The 17911-nt window shown below is 50.9% G+C and overlaps 1 long non-coding RNA gene and 1 other non-coding gene across 2 annotated transcripts; both read left to right on the top strand.

Annotated features, from left to right (window-relative positions):
• The first annotated feature begins 347 nt into the window (after positions 1 to 347).
• Positions 348 to 454, top strand: LOC139022261 (U6 spliceosomal RNA). The gene has a single exon (XR_011473644.1). It is a non-coding gene; the product is annotated as a U6 spliceosomal RNA (small nuclear RNA).
• Positions 455 to 7166: 6712 nt separating this feature from the next.
• On the top strand, positions 7167 to 10661 carry LOC139021810 (uncharacterized). Its single transcript, XR_011473557.1, has 2 exons — positions 7167 to 8037; positions 9000 to 10661. It is a non-coding gene; the product is annotated as an uncharacterized lncRNA (long non-coding RNA).
• Positions 10662 to 17911: the final 7250 nt, after the last annotated feature.

Raw genomic sequence — 17911 nt, 5'->3', positions numbered from 1 at the left:
CATTTGCTGAGGACCTATTGAGTGCTGAGAACTGGGCTAGGTACTTGAGTGGGATAAAAAATACAAATAGTAAATATTCCCTGCCCTTAAAAGAGTTCATAACCTAGTGGAAAAGGTGACCAGGATCAGAAACGCAGACTATAAGGGTATTTCAGGTCAATGTGGCAGACTGAGGAGGTGTAGGAAGATGTCTTTCATTAGAAATATAAACTTTATAATTATGTATGATACATTTAGAATATATAAATTTAACAATTGAAAATTATATAACCACATTCTAAAGCAATAAATGGAAGTCCCTAAGTGCCAGGAATGAAAATAAAACTCGGATCCAAAATGCCCAGTGGGTGCTCGTTTGGGCAGCACATATACTAAAATTGGAACGATACAGAGAAGATTAGCATGGCCTCTGCACTAGAACGTCATGCAAATTCGTGAAGCATTCCATATTTTTATAAATGATGATGGAAGGAGACTGGACTTTGGGTGGTGAACACACAATACAATATATAAATGATGTATTATAGAATTGTACACGTGAAACCTATACAATTTTATTAACCAATGTAACCCCAATAAATTCTATTAAATTTTTTTAAAAAACCAAAATGACCAGTGGGGGCTCACAAAGTGATCCATTCAGATGCCTGCTCTTGGGAGTTGGAAACTTGAACTAAGAGAGCCAGAGACTGGGATGCAAGTAGAGACACACTGATGGCAATACGAAGGAGAAGGCCAATGGGCTTCAGCTTCTAGGGACACAGAGCTGCCTTGGCTTTTGCCCTTTCCAAGCCTGGGTGTGAGATACTTCTGGGTATTCTCAGTAAACATCTCTGTGCTTCAGCTAGCTCAGGTTACTTTCTGCCATTTGCAGCACTATTAGCATGGCTTGAAAGAAGGGATCTCCTTTTCAGTAGGAAGAGTCTTTTTCTAGAAATTCATACAAGTGCCAACTTAGAAGCTCTGGTTCATTGTGGCCTAAGGGCTCCAATATGGTGCAGGTCAATCCATTCCAGAACAGGTACTGTGTCTGCCTGGCATCCATTGAGTAGGATGGTCTTGTCTCATCCCAGGAGCAGTAGCTGGAAGGCTCTGACCTAGGTTTTCCCTGCCCAGCAGGCAGCTCATCCTTCCATTTACACCAGAGGCATCAGGTGCACCAAAGTGTTCCATTAACAGTGCCAGGCAACCAGTAAACTACTCCAGGATCTAAAATGTGTTGAGAGAACTAAGCAGGGAATCAGGGCAAGAAGGAATAATGTCTTATATTGTGCATCCTGGAGCTGCATCAGAGGCCAGGTTTCTCTGATGACACCGGCTATACTTGATTCTGTGGAGTGGTATTCCTTGTAGACTGTGGGTGTACATGATCCTGCCTTCTATCTGTATTCTCCATGTACATGGCTTACCTCTTCCTGTGGGTTGTATTCTCAGAGACCATAGATATATCTGATCTTGCCGATATTTTTCTAAGAACTCATGGCTGAATCCTGTTATATGAAGTGGAGTCCCTTATAGGCCATAAGGATACCTGGTTGTGTAGCAAGATGTCCCTGGGCCACAGGTATACCAAGGCTGCTGGTTAGTGGCACTGCTTCTGTGTGCATGGTATTACCGGAGACCATAGTCATACCTTGTCCTGACAAGCACAGGTTCCCCATTCTTATCAAAGATATATGGGAACAGCTTCCCTTATTAAAAATAAATGCACTACAGAAGAGTGCTGACTAAAGGTAGAAGGAATTATAGAATTATAAAAGTTCCCATTTTGTAACCACTGTAGTCGCAATTGATTCAGGCAATGAATGCTAAAACCACTGGGTACAAGCTGCTTAGACTCTAAGCCTTAGAGAATAGGATATTCTCACCGTCTCAAATCCTGCCCCCACTCCAGACAATGTGTTAATATTGGGCAAAGGGTATCTTTACAATTGAGAAATTTGGGTGATGCCACCTAAAATTATCATCACCAATAATTGGAGAAACCGATACCTTGTGCCTCCTGATACGATGCACTAAGGAAACGTCACCTATGTGGTATCCCCGCCCAAAATGTTTGACCTGAATGCAATCATGAGGAAACAATCAGACAAATCTAAACTGAGGGGCATTCTGCTGCCTGGACTTTCCAAAACGACCAAAATCACAAAAAAGAGAAAACAAAAAGTTGGAGAACTATCCTATAATAGGGGAGATTAAAAAGGTAAAATGCAAATGGAAGGTCTTGGATGGGGGGATAAAAAGGACACTATTGGGACAATTGAGGGGTTTTTAACATGTACTCAGAGATTAGGCAAATATTTAATTTCCTGAAATCCAGATGAATGTCCTTGTTCTTAAGAGATAAATACTGAAGTATTTAGGGGTTAAGTGTCATTTGTGTCAGCAACTAACACACAAGGGTTTCAGAAAGAGAAGGAGAGAGAAATCAAATTACAAATTGCTAATCTGTGTCAAGGTACACGAGTGTTTGTTACAACAATGAACTATTCTGTAAGTTTAACATTTTTCAAAAAAAACATTTGGAGAAAAGAAACCATTTTAAATACTCCTAATGAAATACGTAATGGATCTAGTCAATGGTAGTAATGGCTGTTAAAACCAATAAGTGAAAAGCTGATGAAGGGAAAAAAACTGAAAGGGAACTTTATAATGGATATATCTGGCTGGTAGCTACTGAACCCACTGATTAATCTTAATATTATAAAAAGAAAAAGTGACAAGAAATTGTGTGGTCCTGATGTGATGCAGTAGGAAGTTCACAACATCTATAAAATATGATTGCCCCAAAACATCAAGCCAAAAGCCACGCACTCTAGAATCTACCAACTTAAAGGGACAGAAAAGCATGTTTACTGATAGCACAGGAGTGCTATCAGCAAGATCCAGAATGAAGGAAATTCCATTGGGCAAGTCACCCATAGTTTCTTCAATAATTAAATTTCAAGAAAAGAAAGTGTAATGTATGGAATAAAAGAAACTTAAGAGCCACAATGACCACATATAGTGCATGGATCTGGATTAGAAACCAATTTAGGGAAATTTGAATAATGAATGGATATTTGATGAGATAAGAAATTATCGTTAATTTTTATTTAGGTGAGATAATGGGATTGCGGTTATGTCGAAAGGGTCTTTAACTTTTAGAAATGCATATTGAAATATTTATGGGTGAACTGACTCAATGTCTATGATTTGCTTCCAGAAAATCCTAGGGGAGGGAGCAGAGGGTATAGATGAAATAAGATCGGCTATGTGTTGATAGTTATTGAAACTGGGTGATATGTACATGGATTTAAAATATGTATATGTTTGAACCTGAATAAAGTTGTAACAAATAAGTAAACACAAGCCACTCCAATATTTTCCCAATATATTCTCCTGAAAGAGACTCCTCAGTGCTAGAATGACTGTCCCCTCACAAGTCGCACAGGTGAGGTCAGAAAGAGAACTCCTACGGGAGGTTGACACCAGGCCAAGGTGGTGCTAATTCTCTTTCAAGTGGAGCACTGCTTACTCTGGGAGGCTCTGTCTTTTGTTTTGTTTTTAAACCACTCTGTTGAGTAGGAAAAACAAAATGTTATTTCTGGGCAGCTCGCTGCCCCAGTCTAGGTTAAGGAATGGGGTTTGCAAAGGCTAGTGGGTTGAACCCAAGGTGGAGGGAGCAGGTGAAATTAGATGTTTTTGTGTGTGTGTGAGGCTGTGTTGAGGTTGAGGTCCAAGATCAGAGGTCAAGGGTAGGGCTGGAGGGATGAGCGCATCACTAGGGGTGTTCTATGTAGACCTAGTGAGCTTCTAGAGCAGCCTCTCCTGGCCTTTGTACGTCCATCCTGGTGCTTCAGGTCCCCTGGTGGGGACAGCGGTCCTGACCCATCCCTCCCCACTCTGGTCCTCATGCAGCCCCATCTCCAGGTCCTTCTTTCCCTCTGGTCCACATTTACTGCCTCCCTCCTGGAGCTCCCTCCTCACCTCCATTCTTCATTCCCTGTCTCCACCCTATCAGACACCCCGGTTCAGGGTCCAAGAGAAGGACAGCTTTTATGTGGCTTGTAAAATTCTATTATATCTGTATTCAAAACCTAGCAGCTGAGAAACACTGGTAATAGGCGTGTTATTAAGCGTGTAAATACACATCCACTCCAGGGCCTCCAAGGGGCGGGGGCGGATTCTCAGCCCTGTTGTCTCCCCTGCATGTAAGTCCCTGCCCACCTGGCCTCCTCCCCAGACTTGGCCCTTGCGTGGAGGCCCAGGCCTCCTCCAGTCTCCAACCACCGTTGTAGTCCTAGTCCTAGTCCTGTAAAGCCCAGACTCTTGGAGAAAGGGGGCGGGGGGGAAGAGGGCCGAAGAAAAAAAACATTAGGAAAAAAACTCCCACCCAGAGAGCATTCTTTCTGCAGCACTCAGGAAAAAGGATGTCTCACAGGGGACGGGAAGGCGAAATTTTTTCACATCCAAATGGATTGCAATTTCCCTCCATTTAGCACCTGAAGGTAATTAGCTCGAAGAGACTGCCGAGTGCGAAACACGTTCACGGAACATTAACTCTCACACATTCTCCAGTTGCAGGGAATTAATAGGAAAGATTAAAGTTTAAAGAGAGCAAAATGCCATTACCTCGCCAGCCACCTCTCTCCGCGGCAGTATCCAGCCCCCGAAAACCTTCGGCCAGTGCTTGGGCCGGGGCTCGGGGCTCAGCCTCTAGCCTGGCTGGCTGGGGTATCCGAGTGTGCCCCGTGCAAAGTACTAGCATGTGCTGATGTGCACACATGTGTGCAAAATAGGGCAGCTCTGACCCTTCCCAAGGCCAGGGCAGCCCCTTCCCATCACCATGAAGTTTGGGGTGAACAGGGACAGGTGTGTTCTCTTTCAGGTTCATGCCTGGCATTGTTGGATGTCCAGGCCCTGGGGGGGGGGGGGGTTGTGCTGGGAAGGGTCATCAGCATGGATGTGCCCTTTGACTTTGGTGTAGAGGGTGAGGTCCGCCAAATGGCCAGCAATGGAGCGGTGAAGGGTGTCACTCCCACCTAGGTGTGTCTAGAAGCACTGGGATGAGGTGACAGAGGGAGTTGCCTTTACTCTTATAAGTCAGACACGGCCCACACACATACGTGTGCACACACATGCAGTCTCCCATTGTCACACACAGATGGCCTTTGTCACTGCTTTTCTCAAAGTTTATGTAGGCTTCAAATTCTAAAGGTTTCTGTGTTGCTTCAGTATTTTAGGAAAAGATGAGAGACAGAGAGACGGAGACAGAGAGAGAGAGAGAAAGTGGGGGGGGGGGGAGTGAGGGAGAGAGAGAGGGGCAGAGGCAGGCAGGAGAGAGAGAGCGCGAGATGAAATTGAGACATGGAAGAATTTATTGCCCAGAAAATTCCATTCTGCTATCTGATTCAAAAAGTCCAGTCCCCCCAGCTTCGGAAAATCTATTTTCCACATTTTAATACCCTGCAGAACAGTCCTCATAACTCATCCGAGTGTGTTAAGCACAGTTTTATTAGATCTGAAACAAATTTTGGTGGGGAGATACTATAGGTCATTAACCATGGAGTAATTTTATCCTTGTTTCCCTAATGATGCCATAATGGCGAGCGAATTTCTTAACTAAAGACCAAAGAACATTTTGAAGGTCAGTTTCATCTGTGAGCTCCTTCAAGCGCTTCTCAGAGAAGATTGGAAAACTCGCCGATTTTTTGAAGAGTCATTAATAATGTGAAAGCTGAAAGCACCCTCCATTTGCGTTCCTGCTTTTTACCTTTTAATTTTATATCGTCCCCGCTCAGAGCCCCGCTCCCACTCCTTCACCCTCCTCTGGACCTCCCTCCCACCAACCCACCCACGCTCCGAACATGGCTGCCCAGCACCAGGGACCAGGCTGGCTGCGAGGGGGCAGGCGGGGCTGCAGTGGGGGAGGCAGAAGAACTGGAGAGGCCAGAGATACCCCACTGAGATGGGGGCCCTTGCTATATTCCCAGAGATTGTAGGCTGTGTGAGGGTGCTGTTCTAGGCCCGGTGTGCATGTGCATGTGCATGTGCGTGCACATATGCAGTGTAGGGGACTGAGGTGTGTGCTGGCTGGACAGACACATGCTGGGGACCAATGGGGACTTTGTCTCTATAGGTGGGTTCCCCTATTGAAGGTAGGCTGGGAAAGGTGTCTGAAAACCAGCACAGGATCAGTCCAGTGGCCTGGGCAGTGGGTCTATTGGTGGGGGGGCCGGCTCCTAACAAGGGTGGACATACATGGAGTGCTTGAGACGACTTATAGCGTGTGTTCATGCACACACATGTATGTCTTGGGAATGGTGAGGCCATCAAGGAAAGAGCCCCAAGGCCCCTTCCCACCAGTAAATATCTAGACAGTGGCCATTCTCTGGCCAGCCCTCACTCCTTCATCCACTCGTCCCCTTGTTCCCCAGGTCTGGAACCCCTCACCCACTCATTGTATTCACCTCTTGATCCCCAATCTCTGGCTCCTTGGACCCCCTAGTTCCATCCTCCCCCCCAACCCCCATCACCGACCTCCTCACCCATCTGATGGCTATCACTGTGGGTGCCCAGCCAGGAGCCAAGGTGGGACGGCACTTCCGTGTGTGCGGGTTTGGGAGGAGGGGGCGGCGTGGTGACACTCCACGCTCCCAGATGTGGTGGCAGCGATAATTCCAATTTTATGCCTTTGTTATGGCTTTAATCACTTTCTTTATGCGTTTTGTTCCAGCGATCAGGGAGAGACACCTGATAGGCAAAGAGGATACCAGGGGAACCATTTTTATTTGGAATGTGGTGAGAAGTCTAATTAGAATCTGAATTCTGCTGAGCCTTGAAATGGCCAGCACTTTATCCTGATCGCCTTAGATATTGTTTCGAGTCAATCATCTGTCATGTGCGGCAGGAGAGCCGCTCCCTCCACACCACCCTCCCTCCTGCTGCAGACCCGGCCTGGGCACACTGCCGGGAGGGGGGTGCCTCCTCTGGGGGGTGCTGTTTTGTATGGCCCACCCTTCCTGGAAAGGCCCCTCTTTGCTGGGATGCTGAGCTGAACTCGTAGAAGGAAGGGGCTGCAGGAAGAGGGAGCTGAGGGGACAGTATTAGAATTGGGGAATATTGGGGTGATGCCAAGCTAGTCTGGGGTACCTCCTCAGAGCTCCCAGCACTTTGACCACCCCACCACCTTTCTGTCAATGGCCACAGGGACTCTCATTTCTTTATATCCCCCAGACAAATTGTCTCTCCTACCTGCGAACTGTACCTCAAACTCCCCACTCCCATTGCCAGCCCCTCCCTGGCCCCCCATTTGCCACCCACTCAGCTCTATTTCTCTGATTTGCTTTCACTCCAGTCTGGCCGCTGGAATGTTGTTCCTATTTGTTCTTCCTGTTTAGGACTCCTGCCACCTGTCAAGTCCCCAGACTGGTTCTGCCTCCTCCAGAAAGCCTTCCCTGATTGCCTGAACCCACAGTGAGTGAGCCCCCTGAGTGTTGGACAGTTACAACATGGGTCCCATCCTGTGGTGGCCATGCCAACTGTAGGCACTCACTCCAAACAGATTCCTGGCCCATTTATCTTTCTCCTGCCTTTGAATAGTTTCCAATTGTCACCTCTCTTTTTCTTTAAGTGTGTGTGTGTATGTGTGTGTCCTGAATCCTCTCAAATCCCCTTTGAACATGGCTAAATAAAAAGTAGAAATAAATATTCCTCTTCATGACAATTTCATCTCCCCGGCCATGAGCGCCCCAAAGTCTGCCCATTTCCTCCCCGTCTCCTGCCTTTTCCCCCAATTCTGACCACAATCCTAGGACCAAGCGCCCAGTGGGAGCTGCACTATCACCTCCAGCGTCACAGGTTGCACTGAGGCTTTCTGCCTTCTGCTTCCCCCCCGCCCCCGCCCAGTACATACCATTGTGGGGGGACAGTTAGTATCCAACGTAAGTCCTGTTTCTAGGAGGGAAGAGCAGACTGTGCTCTATGACCACCTCCGTGGCAGACGGCCTAGATGGTTGGTGACTCCTTGGAGGCCAGAGATCACATATGGTGAATGTGAGTACTTTTTAGATGTTTGGAGTACTCAACCCTCTGGCCAGTAAGTGCACCCCCGTAAAGTAGTGCCTTCACTGATGGTCAGTGTCCCCATGAACCTCCTGAATAGTCACTACCCTCTAGGGATTATCTGTGTAGTAGGGGTGCTTTGTGGATGTTCCAAGGGGCAGTATAGTCAGACACCCCTATAGAGAGGCACAGAGGGTCCCCAGAATACCCTCCCTGCCCACTCACCTCCCCATCCCCATCTGGACCCAACTTTGAATGCACCCCTGGCTCATTTGCTCCTGATGGTCTCTTTCCCTGCTTGCACCTCAGTTCTCCCCAGGCCCTGCGCTCTGGGTGCACAGTGGGGAGGGTACCAACCATGGTCTGCAAATCACCGGGCTGTGGTTGGGAACTGGGGGTGGTTCTCTAGAGGGCCCTGCCAGGGCTCTAGTCCTTTCTCCCTCCCAGCAGCCCTCATCCAGAAGGCATGGCTGTGTTGGCACCACACTGATGGTGGAGAGTGAAGAGACGCAGGGAGATGGGAGGAAGGGAATTCAGAAATGGGGAGGAGGGGTGTTTATAGGGGAAGGCAAGACAGTGGACTTAGGAGCAAGCTTCCTAATGGGAAATTGCAATCTGCCATTAACATCTAGGTGTAAATTAATATATCAGATGGTGTGTGTGTGTGTGTGTGTGTGTGTGTGTGTGTGTGTGTGATGGAGGGTCAGTAGGTCAGAGTCTCAGGCCCCCGTCCAGAGGAAGCAGGACCCTGGCTCACTTGGTCTGCCCATGCCGAAGGGTGGGAGTGCGAGCGAGGGTGGCTCATTCTCCAGCTGCTGTTCTCCCATCTACAGAGGAGTGGGGGCTGGGGGAGGCTCGGGCTCCCAGCCCAGGGAGCACATGTGCCGGGTGAGGGGAGCGGGGGAGGACAGAGATGCCAAAGCTGGTAAAGGCCTGGCCTCTTCCCATCTCAGACACCCTCGAGGCACTGTCCTCTCTACATCCAGAGCTTGGCTGCAGCGGGGTAGATGAAAAGGAGGAGAAACTGTTGGATAAAAAGAAATTTGAAAAAAAAAAGTAAGTGAAATATTCAAACTGGAAAGTGATATTATAGAAACTGCAGCCCACGGCTCAGTGCATTCAAATTTATTCAAACTCGGTGCCTGACAGTGATGGATGCGGCAGCTTTTCCCACAATATGGAGAAGGCGCGGGGGCATTTAGGACTGCGGGTCCCCTCCGGGAGGGTGGGGGCCCACACCACCTCCCATGCCTTGCTCCTCCTAAACGGGAAGCATAGTTCTGGGTCCTGCTCCCTCTACTCTCCCAAGGCCCAGCCACTTCCTGTAGGCCACAGTCCTGGGGTCCTGGGGGACTGGGTCCCACCAGCTCAGATGCTTAGGGGATGGCCCAAGACAGGTAGCAGGCTGTGAGCCAGTGTGATCACCAACGCCATGGAAGAGGGTGGCTAACCTGTCCACGGAGGTTAGAGGAAGAACACCGTGGTGTGGTTTAAAGCCAAATAAATAGTGTGAACCCAATGAGCCCCCAAGCACGCTGGGGTCTCAGGGTGCCAAGTCAGGGAGCAGTCGGTCTCCTTGTTCCCCACTCTCCTCCCCGGCCAGGGTGGCAGCCACCCCACCCAGGAGAGGGACAGAAGAGAGCTTCTGAGGAAACCTTGAGTCTGGGGGCTTGGCCAGAGCAGTGAGTAGGTGACAGTGTTCATGAACGTGTGCCCTGTAGTATCGCCTGCTCCCAGCCTCCACTCCACCAGCTCTTTTCCAGACAAGGTTGCCCATGACCTCTTGGCCAACCTCCTGGCCAATAGACCCCGCGTCTGAGTCCAGGCTCCATCCCTTGGAATACTGGCCACTCTGGAAAACTCACTGGTCTCTTGTCTCTCTTGCCCATTACACTCGCCTGCTTTGCCCACATCTCTAACACTCCTTTGTCTCTTTCACTTCCTACCACTTCCCGAGATGTGGCTACAGTGCAAAACCCAAGCTTCAGCTGGGCCCTCTTCTCTCCTACCGCTTCTCAGAAGACGCATCTGCTCGGCACCTTCAGCTAACACCTTCCTGCAGGTGATGGGACCCCTGGCCTCGGATTCCAAGCCTCTGTTCAGATCCAAGTCCACAATCCACGCACCACAAGGCTAATATGTTGAAAACCAAAGTCATCTGTCTCTCTTAACGCCAGAAACAATGTGTGATTCCCTATTTGGTAAATAGCCCTGTCACCCACCCACGTACCTTCACAAAAACTTTGGACCCTCTAGTTCTTCACCCAGCCCATCTCTACCTTCAATCAGCTTACAGATTCGAGATACTTCCTATGTCTTTTGAACCCACTTTTCCCTCATCATCACCACTCACCCCAGGAATGCCCTTATCACAGCTTTCCAGGATCTCTTCAATCCAATCAACAAACCATTACTGAGTGACCACCATACACCGGTCTCCAGGCAAAGCATCTTCCTCCAAGCCGGGCTCCTGCCTTTAAGTTCTGCATCTCCAATTGTTCTATGGCTGCTGCCAGGTTGATGTTCCTAAAGCACAGCTCTAATCATGTCACTCGGCTGCTCAGACACCCTCAATGGCTCCCCCACTGCCTACTAAATAAAGTACAAACTCCTTACTCTGATGTTCACAGTCCTTTGTAATCTGGCCCCTACCTACCCCTCTCAAGTCTTCCCGTTACTCTCCTTCACTCATATTTGCCAGCCAAGTTGGACTCTGAGTATTTTCCCTGCACACTCCCCGCCTAGCGATTTCCTACCTCTGTGCACTGGTTCATGCTCCTCCTCTTTCTAGAACGGCATCGCCCTCCAACATCCCACCTCATCTCTACCCGTCAATATTCTAATCCTCTGCAAGCCCTGATCCAAGCCAAGCCATAGTCCGACTATTCCCTGTAAAAATGCGTAGCAAAGTGCCTGCTGGCTGTTACTGTTGTTGTTACCACCACTACCACCAGACGTGGTTTCTCTTCCCTATGGACCTTCTAGTCCTCTCTACAGCTTTCCTGGCTCCTAAAGAGCTTTCCTGATACTGATATCACCAAAACATTTGTTCTAACACTGTCCTGGACTTCTTGAGAGCCAGAACTAAGTCATGTTCATTTGTGTCCCCCTCAGCCCCTAGCCCAGGAGACTCAATAAACACTTGTTGAATAAATGAATGAATAAATGCGTGAACAAATGAACCAGTACAGCAAAACTGGCTAGGACATGGCTTTGTGACACAGACTTGGCTCTTCTGAGCCTCCTGTTCTGAATAGTGACCACCTAGCAGTTCCCTGTCATTACTCCTGGCCCTCCTGACATGTGCCCAGGTGAGCTGGGACACACGTGTGCAGGCTGTATGACAGGTGTGTCATCCCTAGAGCAAGAGGAGAGTGTGGCAGAGTCCAGCCTTCCCAACTCATCAATCAAAGGGCACTTGCTGACAGGTCCTGAGTGCCGGCTCTGGGCTCTGCTGGGGTTGGGGCTACAACTGGGGGAGGAGAGTTACCTTCTGGGGGTTCACGGTCTAGTTGCCCCTTCACTCCTCCTATGACTCTCAGACCGGTGACTGCAGACAGTGACGGGCATGCCAATGGGCGGGGCCAGCCCCTTCCCCCAAGCTGCCCTGAAATGTTACTTAGTGCAGAAGTAGTACAACTTTTGGTGTAGATCTCACTACCCCATCTGGACTAGAGCTCCCCTGGGAGGACTGTGGCCTTCTGCAGAATTCTCCACTAGAGCCCAGAACCACCTAGCTCAAAGCTGCTGAATGGCTGGGTAGATGGATGCCATGAACAGTTGACAAAATAAAGAGTTAATGAGCAACTAACTAAGCACATGATGAACAAAGTGCTGGCAGATTGGCACAAATCACACTAGTTGGCATTTACTGAGCACCTACTAAGTGCCAGGCTCTATGCTAAATCCTTCACCTGAACTGACACATTTAATCTTCCCTTCGGAGCAGGAGCTATTATGATCCCATGGAGGAAAACTACAGCTCAGGGGAGTGAAATAACGTGAGCGAGAGCACCCAGGTCATCGGCGACAGAACCTTGGTTCCCTGCCCTAAACTCGTCACCATCCTTGGTGACCTCCTGGCCAGGGTCATCTCCCCCTCCCCACACCACCAGCCCTTTGGGGGTTGGGGTGATGGAGGTAGATTAAGTGGGGTCCTGGGGAGGAGGTTCACAAACGGGTGGGGAGGATGGTAAGGTCCCTGTCCCTTCCCGTGCACTGAGGGGGACCTCTGGGCTCTGGTTTTGACTTTTTCTTCCCGTCCCCCTTGGGGACAAGGCAGAGTTCAGAAAAGGCACAGCCAGGGAACCTCTGTTTCCCTTCACCCCTCTTCCATCTGAGAAGGGACAGCAGCCTCCCCAAGAGGGTCTCCACGCTGCGGGGCGCCCCATCCCTCCCGCCCCTGCCCCCTCAGGCGAGTCCCTCAGGGCCTGGCCAGATACAAACAAGCGCGCTAAACTCCGGGAGATTTACAGCGGGCGGCTGGGCGTGCGGGCCGGCCGCCGGTGAGATATCTCCAAACAGCGCACTAACCACTTTCCATTTTATACCTCACCAGCTTTATAGCATCTTAAGGATTTCTGTGCACGGCTGGCTTCCCGCCCAGGGAAAAAACCCAGCCTTGTAAATAAATACTAAATATATATGAACAGAGACGACAGCGAGAGAAGGGGAGGGGGGTGCCGCAGGGAGGGGGGGGGTAGCAGCCCAGTGCCAGCCACCGATGCGGAGGAGGGGCAGGGACACGTGGGGGTGTCCGAGACAAAGGCCACAGGGAAACAGCAGTTGACAGGAAGAGCGAGGGAAACTGAGATCACACAGAGATGGAGGCAGAAACAGCAAGATGGAGGCTGGGTGGAAGGGCTGGCTGCACACAGAACCTGGCGTGTGTGTGTGTGTGTGTGTGTGTGTGTGTGTGTGTAGGGAGAACTGGCTTAAACCTTGAGGAGATAGTGTGTGCAGATGCACACGTGACTATTTGCATGTGTGTGGGGGTGTGACTGGTGTGTCACCACATGCTCCAAGGGGAGAGTTTATGTGTGTGTGTGTGCACACAGGTGTGGGTGCAGGTGTGCGTGTGTGTGGGGGGAGGTTGGTGTGGGTAGGACTGTGCCAGGTGAGTATGGGGTGGGCATGCGGGCAGAAGGTCTGTGGCGTGGTCAGGGTGTGTGCAGAGGTTAGGGTGAGTTGGGGGTGAGGAGGCAGGTGAGTTCTGAGAGTGTGTGCAGCTTTGGGATTGAGTTGGGGAGGACTGAGCAAGCCATGTGCGACCATGTGCGATGCATGTGGGGGTGGGAGGGGCCTGGGGGGAGGTGAGGAGTGGGCTCAGGTAAGCCGGGATGGGCCTTCAATGGAGTATGGGTTGGATCTGAAAGCAAGTGCCCATTAGTGTGTTGGGGTCCAACAGGGGTGGGTTTTGAGGTGCTACCAGGTGGTCAAGCCTCCTCTTCTCCACCCCGCTCCCTGGGTCTTTCTAGAGGCTCTGAGGCCTTCTCTGCAACATCCACTTGGGAGCCGGTCCCCGCTGCTGACTGCAGCCCTCCTGCTACCCAGCCCCAGCTCTGAGGTCTCTGGACTGGAGCCAGAGTCCAATCGTGGGAGCAGAGGGACCATACTCTCCCTTCTCAGGGGACCCAGCAATCCCTTTTTGTTCCCCCCTTGTCTTCGATATTAAGTATTCAAACCTCATTTACATCCTTATTTTTCAATTTGCTGCCACAGTAGTTTAATTTATTCGATATAATTTCTTTTTCTGAGGGGACATTAATCATTGCCCTGTGCTTTTGGGCGCCTGTGGGATCTCCGTGTGTGTATGTGTGTGTGTGCGCGCGCGCACGCGTGCGTATGGTATGCGTCTGTGGGGAGGGGGCGCTGTGTGGATCTCTGAGTGTGCATCTGCGTCCGTGTGTGTCTGCGCCCCAGCCTGCTGGTGCCTGTGTGTGAGGTGCAAGTTAGTCTGGTATGTGAGGGTGTGTGTGAGGGGGTGGGTCTTTGTGAGAGGGTTTTATGAGTGTGAAAGAGTTGGGGGTGGTGAGTGGGAGTGGGAGGGTGGGTGAGTGTGCTAGACTGATCCGGTCTTCTTCTTCGGAACCCTGGCCCTTCCCAGAATGTCAACAGGAGGCAAAGGGGGCGGGGGGGGGGCAGTAATTGGGAGATGGAAGGCCTAGGTCACAGCAGCTCTGGGCTTCCTTGAGCTAAACAGCTGGGTTCAAGGACTTCCCCTGATACCCTCAAGGTAGGTCCTTCCATGACCCTGCCAGTTTTTTTCCTGAGAGAACGCCCTGGACAGTTGTAGTTGAAAATATTCCAGAATCCATGGTCTCTCAAGAAAGAGAGAGACCGAGAGAAGTAGAGAAAGACACAGAGGTACAGAAAGACAGACAGAGGAGAGCAAGGCAGGCCATGGCAGGGGAAGAAAGAAAGAGGGGGGAAGAAACACGGAGAATGGTGGAGAAGAGGAGCAGGGGAGAGACGTGAGCAAGCCGTGAGCAAGCCACAGCGTCTCAGCCCATAAAGTCTCTGGAATGGGAGGAAGGGGCGAGAGAGTCTCTGGCATCAGCTCAGGCCCCGTCATGGCTCAGTGCAGCGTGATGGGGAGGAGGGTACGCGGGGTTAGGGCTGGTTTTCCTCCAGGAGCTGAGATGAGTGAAGTGACTTGGGGGAGGTTTGTTGGAGAGAAGGGGCAAGAGGAAGGGGTAAGGGGGAGAGAGGAAGAGAGAAAGGCCCTCTGGGGATATATTGCAGGGAATGACTCCAGGAAAATTTCTGGGGAAGTTCAAGGGAAAGGAGAAAGGAAGCTCTCCAGGGCAGCCCCTCCCCACTCTCAGTGCATCAGGGCAAATCCATGCCTTCCTGAGCCCATCTTTTGGTCCCCAGTCCCAGAAGCCCTCAGTTTTTCTTCTCAGGCCCAGAGCCAGGCCTCAGTCCCATCTTCCTGAGGCCACGTGCTGAGAAGTCCCCACTCCCCTCTGCTGCTCTCTGAGCCATGCCCATCCCTTCCCCCTTTGTCCTTCCAAAATACAGGTACAATGCACACATAAAAACAAGATCCAGAACCCAAGGCCAAAGTGGGGAGGCTGTTGGGGACAGCAGTCAAGAGGCGGAATGGGTGGGGGTAGCCTCCCTCCAGCTGTGGGGACTTGAGGCCCAGACCTAAGCTCCTGGGGCTCCCTTGCACCCTGTCTTCCCAGTCACCCAGGACTCAGGTCAGGAAGAACCCGTGCTGGAAGGTGAAGGCCAACCATGCCCAGGCTCAGGACAGCCTGGCTCGGCCCTGGGGCCTGGTTTCCACTCCAGGGACCTGGGTCCTTTTTAAGCCCAGTTTCAAACAGCTAAGACTTACCCAATCTAGCCTGACCCAAATAGTGGCCCGAGGCCCAGGGTTCTTTCTCTGAAATTCTGAAAATGAAATTCTGAAAAATGGTCTGAGCATCTGAGCATCTGAGCCTCCAAGCATCAAACTATCTGAGGTCTAGAGATTTAAATATTCTGCTGCCAAATACCTGTGAAACCGAATGTCCCCTGGTAGCCAAACATTTGACTGCATTAGTCACGAAACACCAAGGGGCTACTGAGTGCCTACAGTTGGAAAGCTGAGATGGAGGGGTGAGTCTCCTCTGCACTCCTTACCTGCCAGGAGTTTGGCTTGGTCCCGTCATCACACCCAGACCCCCAGCACAGACATGACACACAGGCTGGTCCCGTCATCACACCCAGACCCCCAGCACAGACATGGCACACAGGCTGGTCAGGTCATCACACCCAGACCCCCAGCACAGACACGGCACACAGGCTGGTCCCGTCATCACACCCAGACCCCCAGCACAGACACGGCACACAGGCTGGTCCCGTCATCACACCCAGACCCCCAGCACAGACATGGCACACAGGCTGGTCCCGTCATCACACCCAGACCCCCAGCACAGACATGGCACACAGGCTGGTCCCGTCATCACACCCAGACCCCCAGCACAGACATGGCACACAGGCTGGTCAGGTCATCACACCCAGACCCCCAGAACAGACATGGCACACAGGCTGGTCCCGTCATCACACCCAGACCCCCCAGCACAGACATGGCACACAGGCTGGTCAGGTCATCACACCCAGACCCCCAGAACAGACATGGCACACAGGCTGGTCCCGTCATCACACCCAGACCCTCAGCACAGACATGGCACACAGGCTGGTCAGGTCATCACACCCAGACCCCCAGCACAGACATGGCACACAGGCTGGTCCCATCATCACACCCAGACCCCCAGAACAGACATGGCACACAGGCTGGTCCCGTCATCACACCCAGACCCCCAGCACAGACATGGCACACAGGCGCCGTCACCCACTCAGGTCAGTGATACCTGGGTGATCGCGGCAGCTGGTCTCTGGGCAGGGAGGGAGGGGGCAAGGGGACAGGCCTGGGGCCCCGAAGAAGGTAGCGCGTTCATTTGAATAATGGGCAAAATCAAATTAATTCTACATTAAATAGTTGTGAATAAAGGGTTGAAGTCAGCAGTTTCAAACTTGTTTTCCTTAATTACTTTCCGTGTTTAATGTCATTAAGAAGATTAAAAATTCATTAACAAGAGTACTAAAGTGGCAAATCAGGAAAGCGATCACTCCAGGTTAGAAACTCCGCTGAGGCCGCACAGTGAGGCTTCTGCAGGGGGGCCTGGGTGGGGGCCCAAGAGAGTCGGGGACAGACACACACTCACACACTGAGGCACAGCAGCAACATCAACACGCATCCATCGTAACGGTGGGCATGCACACGCCCACACACTTGGACATCTTCCACTCATCCAAACCCAGGACTCTGTGATTGTGGGGAGACAGTGCATTGGGGTCTGTAGCTGGTCAGGCCCCTGACTGTAGAAACCCCTCTACTAAGAAGGACAATTAAAGCTCAAACTTTTGTGACAGGCAATATATGGCCTTAGGAACCCAAGTCAGCCTGGAGGTCTCCGAATTCACTTTCTTGTCTCCTGGTTATCTCTCTGTCTCTCTCCCTGTGTCCTTCCCCCTCCCCTCCCACACTAAAGGGCTCTCTCAGGGCAAACCTGATCAGTTTCCTGGGAGGAGTTGCTGTCTTTGAGGCTTAATTATCCTGGAAAAGGATCCCTTTTGTCTCCTTAGCTGGGGTGGGGGGGAGGGAGGTGACTGAAGGGTGGGGAGGGGTCATGTTTCCTCCAGGGAGAGGGAGCAGGGACACAAAGGGTAACCTAGTCAGAGAGGGTGAGGCTAAAACAGCTGAGGAAATGGGACCCAAGTGTCCTGGGGTTCAGACCAGATTCTGACGCCCAGCCCCCATCTCTAATACTCACCCTCTCACCCTGCCTTCATTCCCCTCCCCATTGCTGACCTCCTTCCTCTCAAATTCCAGACTTGACTCCCCTTAACCGTGAAAGGACTCCTCCTGATTCAGAACATTCTTCCCGGGGCTACCACAGTCTCTTGCCTGCCTTTCTATCTTATTCTCTAGGTCCCGAATGCAGGAGCAGGTCCCTGTGGGGGGCTAGGCCACCTTGGGTACATCTGTGCCTTTGTGGCTATAGTGTGTGTCTGAGTGACTGTGTTGGTGAGTGTGTGTGTGTTTGTGTGTGTGTGTGTGTGTATCTGAGTGTGTGTGTATGTGTGTGTGTGTGTGTGTCTGACTGTGTGAGAAGAACCATAAGCTCAGATGGGAACACCAAGTTAATCATAAACAAATATAACTAGAAGAGCCTGTGAGATTCCACGAGAATGAGCCCTCTCACTGGGTAGATGGGAAGCCCAAACTAAGAAGATGAAATTACAACCCTAGGAATAAACACAAGAGAAATGAAAACATCCCCCCCCCAAAAACGTATAGCAATATTATTCAGAA

The sequence above is a fragment of the Myotis yumanensis genome, unplaced genomic scaffold, assembly GCF_028538775.1.
Source record: "Myotis yumanensis isolate MYYU_CA2020_CCGP unplaced genomic scaffold, mMyoYum1.0.hap1 SCAF_13, whole genome shotgun sequence".
NCBI lineage: Eukaryota > Metazoa > Chordata > Mammalia > Chiroptera > Vespertilionidae > Myotis > Myotis yumanensis.
This window is presented reverse-complemented; position numbering and strand designations above follow the sequence as displayed.